This window comes from Anthonomus grandis, chromosome 6 (assembly GCF_022605725.1).
Source record: "Anthonomus grandis grandis chromosome 6, icAntGran1.3, whole genome shotgun sequence".
In the NCBI taxonomy this organism is placed as follows: Eukaryota; Metazoa; Arthropoda; class Insecta; order Coleoptera; family Curculionidae; genus Anthonomus; species Anthonomus grandis.
This window is the reverse complement of record NC_065551.1, coordinates 24,874,383-24,896,475: the sequence shown is the minus strand read 5'-3', so window position 1 is coordinate 24,896,475 and position 22,093 is coordinate 24,874,383. Positions and strand designations below refer to the sequence as shown.

Sequence of the window (22,093 nt, the reverse complement as noted above, 5' to 3'; positions counted from 1 at the left end):
CTATTTTACAAAATAAATGGAACATTTATTTAAATTTAATGGTTACACGACATATGGTCTAGACACTTTTAAATCGATTTAATTATGCTCGCTATGGTAATAAGGTGACTTAAAATATCTTCGCGAGAGTTAAAAAATAAAAAGAACAGCATCTAGATCAATAAGAGCTTTTTAGAAGGTTAAATATTGCAATAGTTTATTATCCCAAAAAAAAAAACAGATTGCATTGCAAAGAAATTGCATTTTCTCAACATTTTCATAACAAAAGAGGTATTAATTGCCAATAAAAAAAAACAATCATCTGCCTCATCACTCTTCGCTCAAAACGATCTCGTGCGGTGTAATAATTTTATCAGATTACCAGTTTAATTAGAAAAAAATGTTTTTTAAATGGTATTTAGCATAAACCACTTAATGTGTCCATTATGTTCGAAGTATGGGAATTTTTCTGAATGGGTTGAAATTAAGTAACGCGTGTTTCAGTGGGAATTTCACTGACATCTTTTCATTGAGATCGTTGAAAAATAAATATTCTTGAAAACGAGGGTCTATTGTCCCGGTTTTTGGGTCAATATTTTTGCGGATGTCAAGTTGAAAGATTTTTTTTCGTAATGTAGTTAGGATTTAATTAGTCGCTTAATATCAAAATTACCATTTTATATATGAAAAACACTATAGTTATCAGTAAAAAAGTCTAAGCATTAAAATAATTTAAGAAACAAAAATATATAAACATGACATTAAAAGAATAGGTTTTTAAAATTAAATGTTTTTACAGTGTTAGAAAAAGGATAACTTTATTATTTAAATAAGCAAATGAAAACATTTAAATATTGAAATCGGATCCAATTAAATTATGCATATAAAAAGACTCTAGGTGACGGTCTGATAGGTAAATATTGTCAAATTAAATAAAAATATCAAAATAAATGTAATTTCTTTCAGGCGTTTGTACTAATTATCGTAATAATTATTTTTTTAATTTATATTCAGGCGGTTAATTTATTTATTTTATTATAATAAGTATCTTTTGATTTTCTCATAGTTAAAAAATATATTTTTAAATTAGAACAACCTAAAAAATACTATATACGGCGTGATATATATCTATATCTTTTGATTTCTGCATATAATAAAGTTGTTCTGTAAAATTTTTTATTTTATTATTAGGTAAGGGCAAGTTTAGGAAAAATACAATTAAAGAATAACCTAAATTGGATTTAAATACATTATATATTTTCATTATATTTCTTTTCATTTAAATATAAACTATTTTAAATATAATTTTTGAAAATTTGATAATGTTTTTAAAAGGCATATATATTTATTTTAAATTTTAATATAGTAACAATTAATTTTAGGAAATTTAGTAGCTCCCGAATGTAAGAACGACTAAATTTAATGAATTTATTAAAAAAAAAACTAAAGACAAAGATCAATTGCCTGTAGTTTAGTTTTATTTATTTTATTATTTTATAATTTTTACAATGCTAGAATTTTATCCAAATTGCACGAACATATTTTTCTTTCGATAAGAAATGTAAAATATATTTTTTAACAAGCAAAATATACCATTGATTTTTTAAATATTTTTTTTTGAAAATAACAAAAATTCGATTTAATTAGCCTAGTTGGGCAAGTGCAGTGAATAAAGAAAAATGGCAATATACCTAATTAAATTATGCATAATATTAAACCAATATTTTAAAATATAACGTAATGTACATTTTTGTTAACAATTAGATATTAAAATATTTTTACTATATGCTAAAAGTGTAAATAGTTTTATTAGCTCTTGCGCATTATATAAATAAATTTATATTTTATATTGATAACAGTTGCCGTTAGTTATTTTCTTCTTAGAAAAAACTAGAAGTTTGGTCAAAGCCTCGAACGTATATTGCAGCAAATGATTATTTGGTAGCACATGTTTCGCCCCTAAGGCATCACCAGATCTGATCAACAAATTTCAAAATTTACATTCTTAAAGACAGCAAACTTAAGACGTACAAACTTTTTCTTATTTTTTTAGGATAATAAATTACTTATTTCCATAAAGTACATGGCAGCAAACTAAAAAATAAAATTTTATTCAGTAACCTAAAAATTACAAAACAAAATAGCTTAATAACTTGAAAAATAAAATAATATATGATATAACAATATTTGATACCCCTTATTATTGTATCTACATTTTTAATTGAAAAAAATCTCCTCAAATCTACTTCCCTCTAATTACAGAAGCTCGCACTAAACCATTTTATATCTAAAGCAGCTTAAGCTTATCGTAACTAAAGCTGCTAATTTGATGCAGAATTCTGCCACCCACATGGCTGTAACAGTGTACTTGCTTGTCTAATTAGAAAAGACTTTAAAATCGTTAGCGTTTGTCACAGAACCGTTTTGATCGGTACTTACGATACAACCATATGGTTATTACATGGTTTCAGTATAATTAGGCTATAGTCCACGTGCTTCGTGTTTTGGCTTTTAAATCACCGATACTTAATTATAAATAGTTTATAATAAATAAACCGGTTTGGATATTTATACAGGTATAGATCATTAGATATTTATAACCGAAATATAACAGGCCATATATCATCCGAATACTAGTATTAGTTTCCGGTGAAATTACGCCTGTTCTTCTGAGTGAAATGAATGGGATTTTAATGATTTCGTTTTTTTTTATGTGTGCTCATTCTCGATCTTATTAATCGGCGTTTTTTTTATTAGCATTGGAAGTTTGATTTAAAGACATTAGGTCTGTTGTAAAATATGTTAACATCAACAAGTTAGGAGCTATTAACCCAAGCTAAGTACTCCTATTTCCTTGTTTATTATCCAGAGCCAATATCTCCAGAGAACCCTATCGCTGTACCAGGGCACTAACGAATGTGAATAAAATGGAAATAGGCCTTTCGGCAAATGGGAAGTGATAATTAATTAAAAATACGTAATGGAGAATGCGCTTTGATGAGCGGCTCTTAAGTTCCCCAAAAGGCCAATTGGATGTACTGTAAAGCGGTTTGTTCTTATGCCGATATATTTTAACTAAATAAGAAAATAAATGTGAGGTTTTAGATATTTATAATAAGTCTTTTAACTATTGGGACTTATATTTCATTAATTTTGTGTGTAATACAGTTTTAAAATCATAATTTCATTATTATCCTGTTTAAGCAAGTAAAGTCACTTAAGGATAATAAGTTTTATGGTTAAATAAATAATGTATATGGTAAAATTTTCAGCTACAATTAAAAAAAATACTATCTATTGTTAAAAACTTGAAAATTATTGAATATTTGTAGCAATTTATGTTAATTGGTATAAATTTATAGATTAAGTTTTAATATAGTTAATTTACAGTTTAAAAATTCGCTAATGTAAGAGTCTAAGGAATTGTCCTTAAGATCCACATAAATTATGCATAATTTTTTCATTAATATTATTGATAAATACAATTTTAAAATGCATTTAAAAAAAATCATAGTGTTTTGTGAAGGATGTGCAGTTTCTTGATTATTTTTTTCAGCGTAATTTTTTCATCTCATAATTCTTAATTTCTTTTGCATTTTTTTTTGCTATCTTTTATAGATTTACGTATATTAGTAAGGAGGTCTACTTTTATTATCACATTTTGGTCTTATTGATAAGCGTTTTTATTAGATTATTATTATTAATAACATATTATGATTATTAAGGGCTCGAAATTGTTATTCTTAGTTTAGGCTGTTGTTTTTTCCTTAAATTTATCAGGTTGCTGAACATTATTGCTAGTATTTTGAAATTTATTAACTTTAAGCAAATTAAATTATTTTCACTCATTGGTCATCCAACCATATTTAAAATAAATTCTTATGTTTCTGATAAGATCTTAGGGTTAAGAGCAGTACAAACTTTGTTGTGACTTTAAGGCGATCTTAACTGTAATCAGTAACAAAACTTTATGATTCAAATAAGTACATATTAACTTTGATATTATGTAGTAATTAATATTATAATTTCTTAATAATCATATTTTTTTTGCGATCTTGTTATTTAGGAGTAAAACAAATTAATTTTACTATTATTAATTATTCACATTATTAAAAAAAAATTTAATTAATATAAGCTTTTGTATAGTTTATTTTATTGGCTTTAAGTTATTCCAATAATCTCAATGATTTTCAAATGCATATATACCCGTAACAACAATAATTGTTCTGATTGAGATAAGTGCTTATTTATTTAAAATTAGTTAAATATTTTTTTTATTTTTTATAGCTTCACCAAACTGACAGTAAAAAACATTAATATAAATTACTTAAAATATAATTACAATATTTTTAATATGATTCTAAAGATACTTCCAATTATAGTACTCTTAACTGCTTAAAAATTAATAAATAATCTTCAACTTGATTTTTAATATCTACTAATCACTTTTAGGTACAAGAAGAAACTGATCTGATTCAAAAAAGTTCATATCACCCTATTTACAAATAAATAGTCCTAGCGTTAATTTTAAAGTGATATTTAACATATCAGTGACAAAACTTTTTAATTAATTCAATTCAATCATTACAATAAATTGTAAGCAGTAATAAATCCGTAATATTTGTAAAGATTTATAAACAATGATCAAAAAATCTATTGATTTAGATAAGACTAAATCAGAATTAAAATAATCCAATTATTCTTACTGTGATTTAATTTGCTTAAAGAGTCAAAAAGACGTAAACAATTTAAAACATTAGTATGGTTCAACTAAGTTTTTTTTTTCTTAACAACATTTAATGCTAATGTTCACACAAGTTTTGAATTTACTGAATAATCTTTCCTATGATGATAGGGTTCTTGCCCTATAAACAATATTTAATAATTTCAGGTAAAATTTAAAATTACTTAATAATCTGAACATTCATAAACCATAACTGAGACTTAAAAAACAGGTCATAGACCCATAAATAATTAAGGAAAACGGTTATAATTCCAATAGGCTTTAATGATGCTAAAATAAATAATTTATTTCGTACAGTAAAAGTCATCTTACGAACTATTTCTTATGTCCAAAAAAGCTTTTTATTGATTAAGTAATATTTTTTGTAATTTTAAAAAGCTACTCGTATTAAAAATTATTAAGTTAGGCTATTATCAGTTTAAAAATCATCAGTGTGATTTCTAAAAACTGTTCCGTAAACAATGGAAAAATATGATGATTTCATGCAGTAAAAAAGTGTGATTCAGCCAAGCTGTCCCAAAGTAATTTATTAAACAACGGGTTTTCATAATATTTAATAAAAATTTATATATTATACTTTACCATAATATGGTAATTCTATTAACAAACTTGTTCTGACATCCTAACAAATTGTTCACGAATCATATGATGAAAACAGATAGAATTAGGATGACTTTCAAAAAAAAAAAAAAATAATCGACCTTACATAACCTAAAATACCAATTAACATACGAACAATGATTTCAGATCGTCCCATCGCCGGTGAAGAACGTCCCGCCTATGCCCAAAATGTTAATTTAAACAAAAGTCTAAGATGTCGTCTTTTCAATGGCCGGGGGTTTTGCCGCATCGCATCTATTTACATATAATATGTTATTATTCTTATTTAATAATAACAATTTGAGGTGTGAGCCCATAGATTATCGCTTGAGGCTCAGTCAGTGGCGGTAACAAATAATTGCAGCAACAGTAAAATATTTGTAAAGGAAACGTTAAATTGGTCAGATTAGGTAACATTAAAATGAAATATGTATGCGTATGCTTAAGAATTATGCAAAATAGTTCCTTAATAAATTGCGAAATTACTAATAATAGCTTTATTTGGCTAAATATTTTAAGATAAATAAGTTTAATTTTTAGATTTTCATGGAAAATATTTTCTGTATAGTGAAGTTGACTTCCTAAAATGCTACTGAATACTAATGCCTCAAAAGGCATATCAATTTTGTAAAACATCACAGTAGGTACAGTACGCTTTAAATTTTATTGATCTTAAATCCAACAATATTATTCATATTTATGTCTAAATATTTTAATCTTTAATCCCTACGCCAATGTCCAAACGTATTTCCTGCAAAACAGCGACAAAATAGAATGCAATAAACTGATCCAGATTAGCATTTTTAGATGACATTTCGTTGTCTCGGCAAGATGGCGGGGCCCGTTCAATGTCATCCGCCTTAGATTTCTTTGTATGGAGTTTTTAATTTCATAACAAGGCGTTGGTGATCTATGAATGAACCAGTTTTTTTATATCTAAAGCGTTAAAGTGCAAACAATGGTCTCGATTTCAGCAAAGGATCATTATTTAAAATGGCTGGTGAATATTGCAGTGACATTTCGTATCAAGTTTATGATACCTGCGAAGGTTATTTTTTTAGCAGTACTTACAGTTCGTCTGTCTAGATAGAAGAAACATCAATTATCTCCCGATAGATAGTACGATTGAATTCAATAAAATGGAACGACATGGATGCCGTTCTCTCTTTATAAAACCGACAAGAAACCGCAAAATCGACGCACTTTCATCTTCTTGCGATATCCGATCTTTCTACGTAAGTTTATTTTATTTGCAATAGTTCTTGCGGCTTTAAGCGGTTTTTTCTTGAGGTATTAAATATATGTATCTAGGAGGAAATGTAAATAGAAATAATAACGTGTCGGTATTACTTTAAATTGCTTGAGAGCTACAGCGGCGAATAATTTATTTTGAACAATATTTACAATTTTTTGTTCATAGAATGTTTTTGAAGTAAAAAGCTTGTGAACCTTTAGCGTAATTTTATAGCGATTGAAATTTAATTTTAAAGAGGTAATATAATTCAGATTAGTTTTAATGAGTCTTGACGCTGATTAAATAGCTTTAATTACGATTTCTAGATTAGCCTGGAATTGATAACCCAAGCTTAAAAAATGTTAATATTAATTTAAGAATAAATTAGGCTACGAAAAACCGCACTTAAAACAGCCAGAAAAATTGAGAAATTAAATAATAATATAGAGCTATATCGTAATATCAGTCTGAGATGTTAAATTAAAAATGATATCATTTCTATGCTGTTGCATAAAGAATGCCAGGAAAATTAAATATTTAGAAGGGAAATTCTTAAGGTATTATAAATAATCTTACTAGAACTATGCTTTCGTACAGAATTAGATAAACTATGTCAGAAAAATGAAATTCAAAAGATCTAAAAGGTTTTTTGATAGCTTTGTACATAGTGCATTCACTCACTACCTTAGCCTAATCTATGTGTATGTTATACGTTATTCACTATACTAGAATTGTTAAGCGAACTAATACAACAAGAACTTATAGAAACCGACAAGTCTTTGTTTGGGTAAAGGCATCTTTCTAATAATATTAAAAAAGCTGTAGTGATGCCTATTATTAAAAGAGGAAATCATAATGCACCAAAAAAACACAAATTTTTTTCTAATTTCTCTTCTCTTAAAATTCTAGAAAAATGTAATGCAAAACAAATAGTTAAATAAAACTAATAATTTATTTAATGAAAGTCAAGTTAGATTTTGAAAAAATAAGAGTGTTTAAATAAAATTGTGTGGATCATGATATTCTGCTAGAAAAGCTAAGTGCTAAAATAAAAAAAAACATAATTGAAGAATAGATCTCAGATCATTCAATGTATCATAGAGGGAAGGTGAGGTCAGTATTGAGGTACTTTAAAGCTATGTTCTGAGTACAATATTATCCTTAATATATATAAATGACTTGCCAACACCAGATTCTGGCTTTACCGACTGCCTCTTTTTTGTCCGATGATACTTCATTATCTACCAGTGATTACTCTTTGAGGTCTCTATAGAATTTAGCTTAGAGGGTCAATAGAGGGCAGATTTAATTTAAATAATCTATTTTGGAATACAGATTAAACTAAAAAGGTAATTTTTTCAACCAGAGTACTAGAACTTCTATTCAAACACATTATCCGATGAACCCGGGATTCTAGGATGTCTTGTAGACCCCCGTATTCAATAGGATGGATAAAATGTAAATTCTTAATAAAATTTAATTTCTGATAAACAATATTATGTAGATAAATCAATAACAATCTAAAACTAATTAAGATATTATTTGAATAAGCACTATGAGAAAACATTAATATTATTAATCTAATAGGGACTTATGGGTTGCTATATGTACTTATATAACCAATGCTGTGATTCAGAAATTAGCATAACTTAAGAGATTTATAAAGAGTGCTCTATTGGTAAAAATTGAAATAATATTAAATGGCTAAAATATACAATAATCGGTTTTTATAACAATTTTTAAATTAATTATAATTTAATTAAAAAAAAATATGATTAAGATAAGCTCTTATCAAACAGTCTTAAAACTAACGAGTTTTAATGAACAATTATGAGTAAATGTATTACGGATAATGTGGGTTACTGATAATGTGGATCAATTTTTATGGATCAAATTAAACGATAGATATAAAATGATAATTTAAAAAATATATGTGAAGAGATAGAGAGTTAAAGGTTACTGAGCAAAAAAAATGAGACATGTCATTTTAGAAAGAATTATATCCCTTAACCTTTCCTTAACCCGTTATATAAGGAATCCAAGGCGACGATATGTAAATTTTTGCACTCTATTCTCTACAACATCCGTTTTAAATTAAAATAAAAACAGAACAAAAAAATTTAATCGACTTTAAGTGACCAACAAATAAAGATTTACACCATACAGTGCGTGCATATACCATTCCTTATTTGGACACTAATATGGTTAACTTAACCAATAAATAACACCACTTAAATTATTATACCATTTAACTTCGCCTATCTTTGTTTACTTTATTACATTAAATAAGGCTATCTCTCTAAAACCTCATGCGGCGTTTGCTTTAATTGTTTTTGATGGCTAGTAAATCTTTGTACGCTGCCTTTATATAAGGCTATAAGAAAATAAGGTCTAATTATTACGAACACCTGACATATGAACTGTGGAAATTAAATTTAATTAACTTAATATATAATTAAAATTAGTCGGTTTATGTAGTTCTTGGTAATTAAAAAGACACCGTCCTGAAAATTAAGAAAGTTTAAATGTCATCCCATTTGTCACGTGGAGTTTCAGATGAAGAGTTTGTTTAATTAGCAAAATTTTGCTTTCTTGGTGTTGCATTATTGGTATTAAGTAATTAGCCAGCATGCTATCGAAGTTTTCATTTATTACTAAATTTGAGAAAATTTAAAATAATTTAAAAAATATATATTTCATACTTCAGGTTTTACTCTTCGAAAATTGTTTTATATGTAAAACTATAAAACCAATTATTTTAGGGATTATTGTTATTCCTAATAATAATAACCAAACAAATATATCATTTTACTTGCAATAAGTCATAGATTATTAAGGAATTCTTCTTCCTTGGTTTATATATTATGAGTAGGATAATTCTGACTTTTTCTAACAAAAAATATTATTATTTAAAAGGTACTTTTTTAAAACCCGATGTTTGGGATTTAAATAACCATCATCTTTGTTCAGATTCCTAAAACTTGCAATTACCAATAATTATTAACATTATTATCTGACAATATAAATAGTACCAACATATTTATTCAAAGATTTTTTGTAGAATTTTGTATTCAAAAAATTTAAAGAATACCATTTCCTAAAACATTTATAGCTGAAGATAAAGCCAAATAAAATAAACATCTCATTATATATTTTATAAAAACTAAACAAAAAAATGGCAACTATAAAGTATTAAGTATTTTATAATAAATGTATAAATATTTTTTGTTGTATAATTTTGACCGAATTATAATTTTTTTCCATTCAAATATATACTATTATCGATATGTGTTGTTGCTTAATCCAAAAAAGTAAGTAAAAATTAAAGGATCGCATTTCATAATATATATATTTATTTAAATATGAAAATTTTTGAAAAACTTTTTGAAAAATTATATTCCTAGCATCGATTTAAGAAAATAAAGTTAAAAATAATCACTTTTATACGAAATATTTAATATAAAATAAATAAAAGTTTTATTGCTTACACGAAATATTAAAGAAAATGATAAGCATATGAAAATACCAATTTACAAGACATGGAAAGAGAAACTTATCAAAGAATACCAATAGTTCGTTTTTTTTTAGGAAAAGTGCATGGATGAATTAAGAAAATTAAAAATTTATTAAAATTAAAGAGAAGAATTGCCAATTCAATATCAACCACTTACAAATATATGTTAAAATAAATGAAAAAAAAATAGAAAGTATTTTGTAAAGCTTAATTTTTTCTGTATTAATTATTTGATTAATACATTAAAATCTGAATTAATATTTATATTTTAAAAAGAACAAATTTTTTTTTATATTTCTATTTTCACTTTATAGCAAGATTTCTCCTACTTTTAAAAAAAACACAAAAAAATTAATTTTTAAGCGAACTTACGAAAAATAATAGATGAATATTTGTTAAAAAATTAATTTTTTTGCGCTTCATAATAATAATTTTAAAAACTTCTGGTCTAAGTATAAGTTACTATAATAACTGAATTTATATATTCTCATAAAATCTAGGCCACGCTAAAGTAAATTACTATAACCTCTCATACGCAAATAAAAGTTGACACATTAAGAGAAAAACTTAAAGAAAAAAACGACGAAATTGTCTCAAAAAACCCGTTCCGCTATTTTAAACTGCTACCGAAGAATAAGACCGACAATTATTCATTCTTAAAAAAAAATATTACGAAACCTTAGGCTCGTTGACATGCAAAACATAATAATAATCTGTTACACTTTCTAAATACTTGACATGTCAGTGAAACTTGTCCATCTCGATGATGGATCAAGCCAAATTAGATTAATCAGGTTTTAATTTATGTAACTTCGGTGACGATTGCTGAAAGAGAAATTTGTAAGCCTAAAGAAATATTAAAAATTCCAATAAATATATTTTTTGATAGAACAATTAACAAGCTTTACCATTACAAACTAAAAAAAGGTGAAAGTAGAGACCATCATAATCTAAAAATAAATTCAATCATAACAACAAAATCGTTTTTTTTTTGGCAACTCTTATTTCTATAGAATTTCATACAAGCGTAAAAAAATCAATTACTTTAGCATATTGTAACTCCTAATGCTTCCTGATTGCAATACACAAATAAGAAAGAAGCTTAGTCTAATATGCTTAATCATTTTGCATAAATTACGATGTTAGTAATCTCACACGCCTTGATTTTTTTTGTTATAAGCGACGTAATTTTAGTACATTTATATAACATTTAAGTCCGAATAGTTTAAAATTTTATTTTCTATAAATAAAGGTTGCCTAATTGATCCTTGGTTAGGTGACCCAGTTGTAACTGAGAACTACAAAGTACAAAGGATGTCGTATTTCTTTAGAACAATTAAATTGTCTGTGGTAACTGAAACGGATTGATTTTCGGATATTGCCATCAACGGTTTTTTTGCAGTGATGTAAATTAAAAGCTGTGTAAAGTTGTCGTTAGATTGACCTGATAACCTATTTTATATTTATGCTGATTCATATTTTCTTTTTGTGAAATTTTTAATATGGAAATAACTCATTTTAGCTAGACTAAATACAGTACTATATAGCAGTTTTACTCCCAAAATCAGAAGAGAATAAGAGAAGTATTAAGTTTTAAGGATTTATCTTGTTCAGACGATATAATACTTAAAGAACTTTTTACTCGAATTAGCACAGAATTCCTGGATACATGCGATGGTTAAAATAACAGAAATGTTTATACTAATTTAGACAATTAAAGAATCATAATTATGTCAAAGAATGATCTATAATGTTGTATGAAAGATATGTTATAAGCATAAATTTAATGGTCTTACAAATTGTAAAAAATAAAATATCAAAACATTACTTAAACTAAGCTCTAACATTAATGGAACTGTAAATACGATAAAAAGCTACTATGAAAGAGATATCAATAAAGTGTAAGCAATAGTTGCCTTATAAAGCAATTGGCTAGAAACAAAGAAAAATAATTTTAATACACCAAAATCAGAATAGGGATAAAATATACTCACTGACATAAGAAGTGTTAGATTTAGACGGAATAAATTGTTTAACTTTATTTTTGAGCCACATAATATATTTAAAGCATATAAATTAATTTTTTTTAAAGTTTATTGACTTTTCATGTTTTTGGATGCATAACTTAAACGGACATCGGTTATCATCTTTATTCAATTTTTTTAAATTAAATTTTTTATTAACAATTAAAATTTGAAAATGTTTATAAATTTTTTAATAGAATTAATGAAATTTTTAAAATGAAAAATTTATAATTTATATACAGGGTAGCTTGAAGATCATAGCCATAGTGGGCTATCTATGAAACTATATAAGATTCAAATGCGATTAGTCAGCTTAGACAGTTGCTAAATAGATGTATGCACAACGAAAAAAAAACTTTTCATGTTGAGTGTTATGCTACGAACTTTCTTTAAGAAGCAGGCGTTACTGATTTGCCCTGGCCACCCCGTATACCGGATTTAAATCCCTTTGAAACATGTATTGGGAAGAAAACAAACCACTTTACACCATAGTGCACAGACTCTGGCACAGCTAATCCCCGAAGTTTGGGTTACGTGGAATGAGGTACTACAACTAGACATCAATCATCTCATTTTGTTGATAACTAGACGTGGTAAGAGTGTACTCTTCAGATTCATCAAACATATTCTTAATTTTTGTCCTATTACTTGTATATGAAAATTCTTGTAAATGTTCCCGTTTTATTCTTGATGTAGAAGTAGCTAATTGCTCAAAAATTTAGTTAAAGAAATGATTTTTTTTAGGTTTAATACTTTTTATATTAGTAGTATATTAGAGCAACAAGTGTAGTAGTATATTAGAAAAAAAAAAAAAGTGGGTGATCAGCTTTAGATCAACTAAAAGAAAGCCTTAATTTTAAATGGTTCATAAACAAGTCGTAAATTAGCCATTATCAAATACACAGAGTTCTCAAAGTTAATAAAATTATATTAATCTACGAAATAAAAAAGAAAAAAACACTGAAATAACAATAGAAAAAGAAGATTATGAGATACTACTACTGTGAATATATTGAAATAAATTTATATTAGATATTAAAAGAACAAAAAGCTAAAATATTAATATGAATATTATCAATGGAAACTATCCATTAAATGTAATTTTTAAGATGTTAAGATTAGTAATTAAACTTTTATAAAAGGTAAAAAACACGAAATCTACAGCATCACAAATACATTTAATAAAATAACGAAGGTTACATGTTTCGCTCGACTGGAGCATCATCAGACCATAACATACACAAAACAGCTGATATATCGTGTATACTGATATTTCGTGTTTTTTACCTTTTATAAAAGTGTATGACCAGCATCTTTGGGATAATGGATGAATTTTTCGAGTTAGTAATTAAAATAAAAACTAATTTTAATAAATTGATGCTATTTAATTGATTGAAGAACAGTCATAATTTTTTAAAGTTTCATAGTTTTAAGTTCAAGAACTGGAAAAATCATAGCTTGGAAGACATTTTGAAATAATTAACTCTAAGAAAAATATAGATGTAGTATGCAAAAGAAGATTTTGCAATAGTGTAAATCTATCAGAAGAACTATATTCCAAATCTTCCAAGAAAAACAAAATTAGAGAAAAATTAATTAAGGAAGATTTACAAAGGGAATATCCATATTTTGTAACACAAAAAATAATTTGTGCAGAGCATTTAATAGGGGAATTTGAAAAATGCTTCTAAGAAATAAAGATAAATTAAAGAGTAACACCAGTTTGATAAGAATCATTTTCCAATCTATCAAAATTATGACCATCAATCAAATAAATAAAAAAAGGCTTAAAAATGATCATTTTGAAGAAATAAAGAAGGGAAGAACAAATTTACAAATAATGACAATTAGTCACTAATATTTGATCAATTTGAACCAGAATATAGAATATACAAAATATTACTATTAAGAACATAAAAATTAGAAAAAATTATTAAACGAGAATAACCAATAGTTAAAATATGATACAAATTTATCAACAATCAAGATTTATGGAGAAACAAAATTAACTGGGATCATCATCAGAAATTAATAAAGCTAAAAAAAAATAATGGTAGAACAGGCAGATCAGAGGAAAGGAAAGTGACTTGAATATAAAATAAAACTATAACAACAACAAAAAAAGGTTGATCCCCTAATTCTATTAACTATGCTGTTTGGACAAATGATGCCAAATCCATAGAAAAAAGTAAAGAAAAAGAAGAAAAGGGGTATATAGCTCATCAATTATGATTAGGTGATACGCTAATTTCTTTAAGGAACCTTCATAACAATAAAAAAGCAAGATAATATGATATATTGCCTATAATTTATGGATAGTCTAGGATCATTAAGAGAGCTTAAAATCAGAAAACTTGAGGATCCCGGTCGATGACAAAACTTAAAATGGGAATTAAGCAAATAAGTTAGAATCAATTTAGTCAGGAATTTAAGTCCTGTTATTGTGGAAAATAGCAGATTATAACAAATAATGCATGCTAAATAATAATAAAATAAAGGACTCACATAAATTTACTTTTACCTATAAACAGTTTGGTTCTTATTAATCATATTTTCTAGATAATTAATTATAAGCTAATTTAAACTTTTAATGTTAGAGATCATAATCTTCCCACTATTATGTCATCAGGTAGCCTAATACGAGGCTAATTTCCATTCAAAACCGAAAATCCAGCGCGTCGTGTGTATTTAAATGAGTATATTTAACATATTTTATTTATTACCACGTTAGCCGATATGCATCTCGGGGCCATTCATTTTCTAAAACAATGTTCTCGGCGTGATTTTGAAACCGCCCGGCACACGCCATCCCATCTCGTGAATGCACGGGTTCAACCTTTGTTTTGTACCTTTGCCTTATTATTTTCCATACCAGGTGATTTTTTAATAATAAAAATAATATTTATGCAACACATATTCAACCGCATACAATATAAAGAAACATTTCTATATTATGTGTTAAAGTGAGTTTGTTTTAACACAATCGGGTAATTAAGAAGATTTTTTAAGGTCAACGCGATAATTTATGCCGCGATGCTCTTCGCTTGGCATTTATTGTTTTATTTCTATGAAAACGAGAAGCCTTCAGGTTCGGAAGCCATCTGGTTTATGCAGTTTTTTTTAAATATTTTTGTTGTTTGTTGTGTTGTTTTTTTAAATTAAAAGAGTTTTTGCATGTATTATACTCAATATCTTATAGAGTCAAAGCTCAAATATGCTACTTTTATTTTTAATTTGTTGTGGCTTTTATTTATTGTTTAATATGTTGTTATTAAAATTATAAAATAAAGGAACATGGCTTTGTATGCTATTAGTGCTATAATTTACTATTATTCCTGCATTTTTTATTTACTATTTTTACTATTAATTATAGGCGACAGAATGTGTATACCTAAAGTATGTGAATAAAAGTAAAGAAACTTGGCATTTGAGCTTTTCAAAAAATATCAATTTATATATACTTATTATTCATAATTTATAATTTTTTTTCGAATTACATTTATTGAGTTAAGTTTTAGGATGCATAACATAAGTGGACTCCGGTTATCATATTTACTTTATTGTTTAAATAATGTTTATGCTTACTAATAAATAATGTTTATTAATTTCTTATAGAATTAGTAAAATATTTTAAGTTTTCTCGTAATTATTTTATATATTATCATAAATATCGTAGCCATAATTGGCTATATGCGAAGCTATATAAAGATTTAAAGGCATTTAAATAGGGAAACTGTTATGATCTGTATGAGATATTTTAATAAAAAAATGTTAAAATTTAGTTTAAAAAAATACTTTGAATAATATAATTAATATATATATTTTTTATTTTAACTAATATTAATTTGTAGTCTACAATTTGCAAAATGCATATACGCCCGATGGAAAAAATTGTTAATGTTGTTTATTTCTAAATTTAGAAATCCGCAATTATATAATTATGATTAAAGTAAATAGAGTAAGAGATTTTTATTAATTCCGTAAAAATAAATAACCATAATTTAATTATATCATAAGAAAAATCATGAGTTTCTTTAAGAAGTCTTACAAAATAAAAAAGGTAACATCGTGTACATTTAAGTTATGCATTCTAAAACTTGATAGGTATTCAATTTTAATTACAAAATAGATTAAGATAAAGAGATCAAAACCTAACTAAATATGTTTCTAATAATTATTTGTTATAATCTAAAATTTTTTTTTTAAATATAGTGCATACAAATACAGTCAAGTGAAAAAAAAATAGATTTTTTTTTATTTGTAATAAACTAAAGCAAAAAAATATTTAAATTCATGGTCCTTCGAATCTTTAACGATTACCATTTTTCTACGAAAGACAATAAATAATGCATACTTGTTAATGATAACCCTCAGAATAAAATAATATTATATTATTTTATTTCACACGATCGTGCTTGAGCGAATCTATGTTTATAAGATGTTTCACTCCATAGAGCAAGATGTATTAAAACAATTCAATTGAATGATATTATTACATTGTGCGTAAGAAATTATAGGTTTTATATATAGAAACATCTCACGCAAAATGTAAGTATCATATAGATATGGGAGTAGTATGTAAATTACAGTTATCCAGTGGCAAAAACAAGAAAACTGACTATATCTTTAATCATCATGGGACTATTCAAAAATGCGTTTTCATATAATACTTTCCAAATAATTTAATAAAAAAAATAAAATAAAATAATTCTGGTTTTACAAAGATTTAATAACAAGATTAAAACTAGTCCACGAGCGTGTATACATTTTTGTAAGTACACAATACTAATGACTTTTAGATGAAGTCTGACAAGCATATCCGGTGAAATTTTTTAAAATTAAATGCCCACAAAAAACAAAACGCGTGTTACTTTTTGTTTATTGCATGTGTGTTATTTGTGTAATCCAATTTGTTGTTTAATGAATACACGAAATTTGATAATTTTGTTAGTAAAAGTGGTATGAGAAATGGCTTAAGTATTTTATTACTGAATTAAACTAACATTTTACAAGTTTTTTCATATTAGAGTGTATATATGAAGGAATCAGTTTTGGTTTTTAAAACATGTTTGTGAATATTTGTCTATTATTTTGTAATTTTTCTATTATGGTAATTTACTGAGAAAGTATCAAAAATATAGCATGAAAGATAAATATCATAATATTCATTTCATTTAATAACAGAAACCAAAATAATACGAAAGGACAACAACAGGCGATTACAATGATACACCTTTTTAAAGTAGACTCAGGACGTACAAATATAAGTTAATAATTATTTTTCTTATTCCTTTAAGTTTCATATTTTTCATACAGCTTTACAATAAATAATTAGCTATTTTAAAATGCCTTATATTTAGGTTTATTAACGTATATTTATTGTTATTTTATTTGTTTTTTTTCTAAATGAATTCAAACAATTATTAATATTTTTATTTTTTTTCTAATGTAGTGGCTTTTAATATATAAAACAAATACAAAATTAATAAAACACTAACAAATAACAAAATTATTTTTTTTATGGAAAGAAAAATAAGAAAACTTATTATGATACTAATAATTTTCTTGTTCCATTTCCTTTTTTACAATAAATTATACAATAAAATTTTATAGTTAAAGTAATTAAATTTTAAAATATTTCTAGAATTTAAAATAAAAATTTTTAGAAAATTCAATATAAAAAGCAAACTCGACTAATATTGTTTCCGTTGCCTATTGTTTATAATCCAATTTTATTATAACAAATATGCTAAGGTTGTTTGAAATTTTATAACTAAATATCTTTCTATTATTGTTTTAAGTGAAAAAAATAATAAAAAATCATTTAAATACCAGCATCTGAGTAAATATGAAAAGACATCAACAGGCTATTACAGTGCTAACCTTTTTAAAATGTACGCAAATACTCATCATACAGGCATAAATTTTAGATGACTAATAATTTCTTGTACATAAATTATCTCTTTTATATAATTTTTTACTATATTTATTTATCGTTTTAAATAAAATAAATAGCTTGTTACAATGTGTACAAAGAGCTTCAAAAATCGTTTTAATTTGTAAAAAAAAAATATATTGATTTTCCTAAGGGTCTAAAATATTTGTCTTAATAATAAATAGTAACAAATGTAAAAAATTATTTAAAAACTAAATATTTATAAATTTAATTGAAAATTTCTGCTGGAAAAACTTACAAAATTGTTCAAAAAAAAATCATTAAATAAATAAATATTTGTCAAAGTAGATATTTTTAAAATATGATAGTTTCAAACTTTATGATATTTTAAACAAAAAATAAATTATAAAAAAAAACTATGCTTACCTTTTGATTTTTTCAGCTAAACCAAAACGTTTAACCAACGGCAAGGAACTTAGTTCAAAACACTATCGCTTACAAATCCAGCTAAAAAAAGGTCACAGTTTATATATCACAAAAGCCAAAACTCAGTTCAAAAGACTTTAACAGCCAATTAACTCAGCAAACTGTCAGTGACAAGCAGAGACAAGTAGATCGGAAACCCTGCGACAAATTATCATCAGTCACCAACGTAATCGTCAACATCTTCAAAGTTTTAAACAACACCACTATCCAATCTCGATGATTTTAAAAATAATCACAGCTCAAGTCCAAGGGTCTAAAGAACCCCTACAAATTTACCATACAACCGTTTAAGTAACGAACCTAAGTGACCAAATCCCAGAAAAGATAGTAAAAAAAAGAGCAAAGGCTGTCAGTCAATCAGCTCGAAGGGGTTGCTCACGGTGGGTTCTCGTAACGCGCACGTGTAAAATCGATTTGCAGACGACCGGACGTGGTGCTGTCTTAACGATGGTCGGCGGATCACTGAGCTGCTGGTCGCGCTGGTCGCGGACCACGCCAAAGTAAGGATCTGCTCTAGTTCTGGGCGAGATCGAAAGTGTTTTCTTCGCAGATGGACCAAAACTGGGTGTTGTTGGTGGAGGTTGTTGGCGGTTTCTGCTTCTTGATGGTCAGTTTCAGTTAGGTGTACTGTTTGTTCTGACTTCTATCGGCAAAGAAGTAATCTATACAGAGTGGCTCAAAAATTACCAATCCACATCTCGAGTTCCGAGGGTAATGTCTTGGTTTGGGTGATGTTCGAAAGGATGGCCTTAAAGATGATGTGTTAGCCAATTTTTTTCTTCGAAACTTGACTGATACTATTTACTTAATCAAGTGTAATGCCTTGATATGGTTAATGTTACATCAAAAGGTCTTAAGCTATAACATTTATATTTGCTTAGCATTTAATTTTCCCCGACTAGTAAATTTACTTTTTTTTCCTTCTGAGTAAAGAGTGTAGATTAAAGATCAGTACATGCTAGTCATGGACCATAGCAAATTAAGGATTTGCTCTAATTCTGGGCGAGATAGAAACTATTTTCCAAAAAAGAAGTCCAATACTAAGTATCGGTGAAGGTTGTTGGCGGTTTCTGCTTCTTGATGGTCAGTTTCAGTTGGGTGTACTGTTTGTTCTGACTGCTATCGGCAAAGAAGTAATCTATATAGAGTATCCCAAAATTACCAAGCAACATCTTGAGTTCCGAGGGTAATGTCTTCGTTTGGGTGAAGTTATTTAAGTTAAGCCACATTAAAGAAAATATGGCTTTAAAGATAATGTGTTAAACAATGTTCTTCTTCGATACTTGACTAATACCATTTAATTTAATCTTCTCTTTTAAGTAGAGGGTGTAAATTAGGGATCAGTATAAGTTGATTAAGGACTGGGCCAAAACAAAGCTCTGCCTTAGTTCTGGTCAAAATAGAAAGTGTTTTCTCCAGAGATGAATCAAAGCTGGGAGTCATTGTTGGAGGTTGTTGACAGTTTCTGATCATTAAAGGTCAGTTTCAGTTTAGTTATTGTTTGTTTTAAATTTCTATTCTATACAGAATATCCTAAAATTATTCCACAAGTTCTTTAGTGGGAAGGCTAATGCCTTGATTTGGTAAATTTTATTATCTTTTATTCTGAACAGAGAGTATTAACTAGAAATCAGTACGTACGTGTTAGTCGTCGACTATGTCAGATTTAGGGCTGTTCTATTTCTGGGTGAGATCGAAAGTATTTTCCGAAAAGAACTCCAAAACTGGATATTTTTGATGCTGACTTTCAGTTTATTGTTTCTTCTGACTTGAATCAATAAATAACTAACTTATATAGAGTATTGCAAAAGTGCTAATCAACATTTCTACTCCTTAAGAGTAATGCCTTGATATGGAGGATATAATTGGAGATGGTTTTAATAGGGATCAGCTGGTATTTCTTCCATTGCTGGTATATTTTTATTTCATATCTTCTAAGTAGAGGTTGTAAATTAGAGATGAGTGAGCCGGTAATAAGAATATGTTGTAGTTCCAGTCAAGATCAAAATAGTTTTCTTTGTAGACATAACAAAGGTGAGAGTTGTTGGTGGAGGTTGTTAGTGGGTTATGCACAAGATCTCCAGTTGCAAGACTAATATCTTGACTAAGTGAATGTTACAGAAGATGGTTTCAAGCCACGACATTTACATGTGCTGAGCACTTCTATCAGTAATGAAATAATCTATACGGAGTATCTCAAAGGTACAATGAAATATCTTCAAGGATTATGCCATTTTTTTCCTCTTTTGATGTTCGTATATTGTATCCGAATACACCTTAGTCTAAAGGCTTATTGTGCTCACCCCGATATTGCATCTGTATTACTCAGCGTAGCACCTGGCTGCCTTGTATGAGCCGGTCTAAGTCTTTTGCTGCTATGATATTTAGCACTTGTGGGTTCAGTTTATCTCCTAGGGTGTATTTGCAAATAATATATCGCACTGTCTTAGGTTCCTTTACACACCACCGGCAATCAAGGTCTCTATTACACACTCCAATTCTATTAAAGTGTCCTTTAACGGCCCTGTTTCCCTTTCTTATACCTATCAGTGTTCTATGAAGCATTTTTAAACCAGCTTTGATGTAACCCTAAGGTTTGATGGGGCTCTTAGAGCTGCTGGGCTATCTGTTATTATTAGGATCTGCTTACTAGTGTATGCTCTCCTAATGTCTTCCATAGCACATTTTAAAATCGTAAAATCTTTTTGATCTCCGTCTGGTGTGCGGTTGATGTCATTTTATTCTTTTTTTATTGGATATTCAATTTAAGTATTATGCCTTCATTTGAGTAGCGATGTTGGAAAAGATAGTTTTAAATACGATATTTTATTCTTTTTTTTTGATAAATGACTGGTATCATTTTTTTTAATCTTCGCTTCTCAGTAGAAGGTATAAATTAGTAAGTGACTGGTGGAGGTGCTTCTTGATATTTAGTTTCAATTAAGTTTAATGTTTGTTTTGACTTTTATTAATAAAAAAGTTATCTAAGTTATCTATATAAAATAAATTTCTTAAAATTAACTTACAATATATCTTGTTCCAAAGGTAAGACGCTACCTAGGCTCGGCAATGTTGGAGAAGATTACTTTAAGTGGGTTAAATTTTAAAACCTGTTAAAATAATTAAAACTCCTGCTAATAATTTATATATTACTGAATAGGTCCTTATGGTATCTTCATCTTGGGTGATCTGGACAACAATGTATTGGAGCCACTTAATATTATTCAAAAAACAACTCTAAAAATAATATTTAGAAAAACTACGCTGCTGATTTATTATTCTATAAAGAAAATATTTAGAATACTCGAGCACTGTATATTAAAATTTTTTGTTCTTTTACAGCAAAGAGCAGTAAATTAATCCAAGATGCTAAGCATGATATTGTAACTAGATTTAAAACTGGCAATAATCTAATGATTTCATCAAGCTGCAAAAAATAAATCATAAATTTGTTACTTATTTCAAACCTAAATGTTTTAATCTCCTTCTAACAAAAATGTAACACATTTTTTACAATTTTAACGAAAGATTATGTCAAAGCTGTTCCATCTCTTTACATCACTGTTTTTATTTAAAATTATAGTTAGGATATAAATTAACATATAAAGATTATATT

General features: G+C 26.9%; 1 protein-coding gene across 1 annotated transcript in view; it reads right to left on the bottom strand.

The window, feature by feature from the left end:
* Positions 1–19,043, bottom strand: part of LOC126737073 (transcription factor hamlet-like) — an 82,199-nt gene extending 63,156 nt beyond the window's left edge. Inside the window, exon 1 of the mRNA XM_050441764.1 lies at positions 18,418–19,043. The gene's annotated coding sequence lies outside the window, so the exon portion shown is untranslated. The remainder of the gene's footprint in view (positions 1–18,417) is intronic.
* Positions 19,044–22,093: the final 3,050 nt, after the last annotated feature.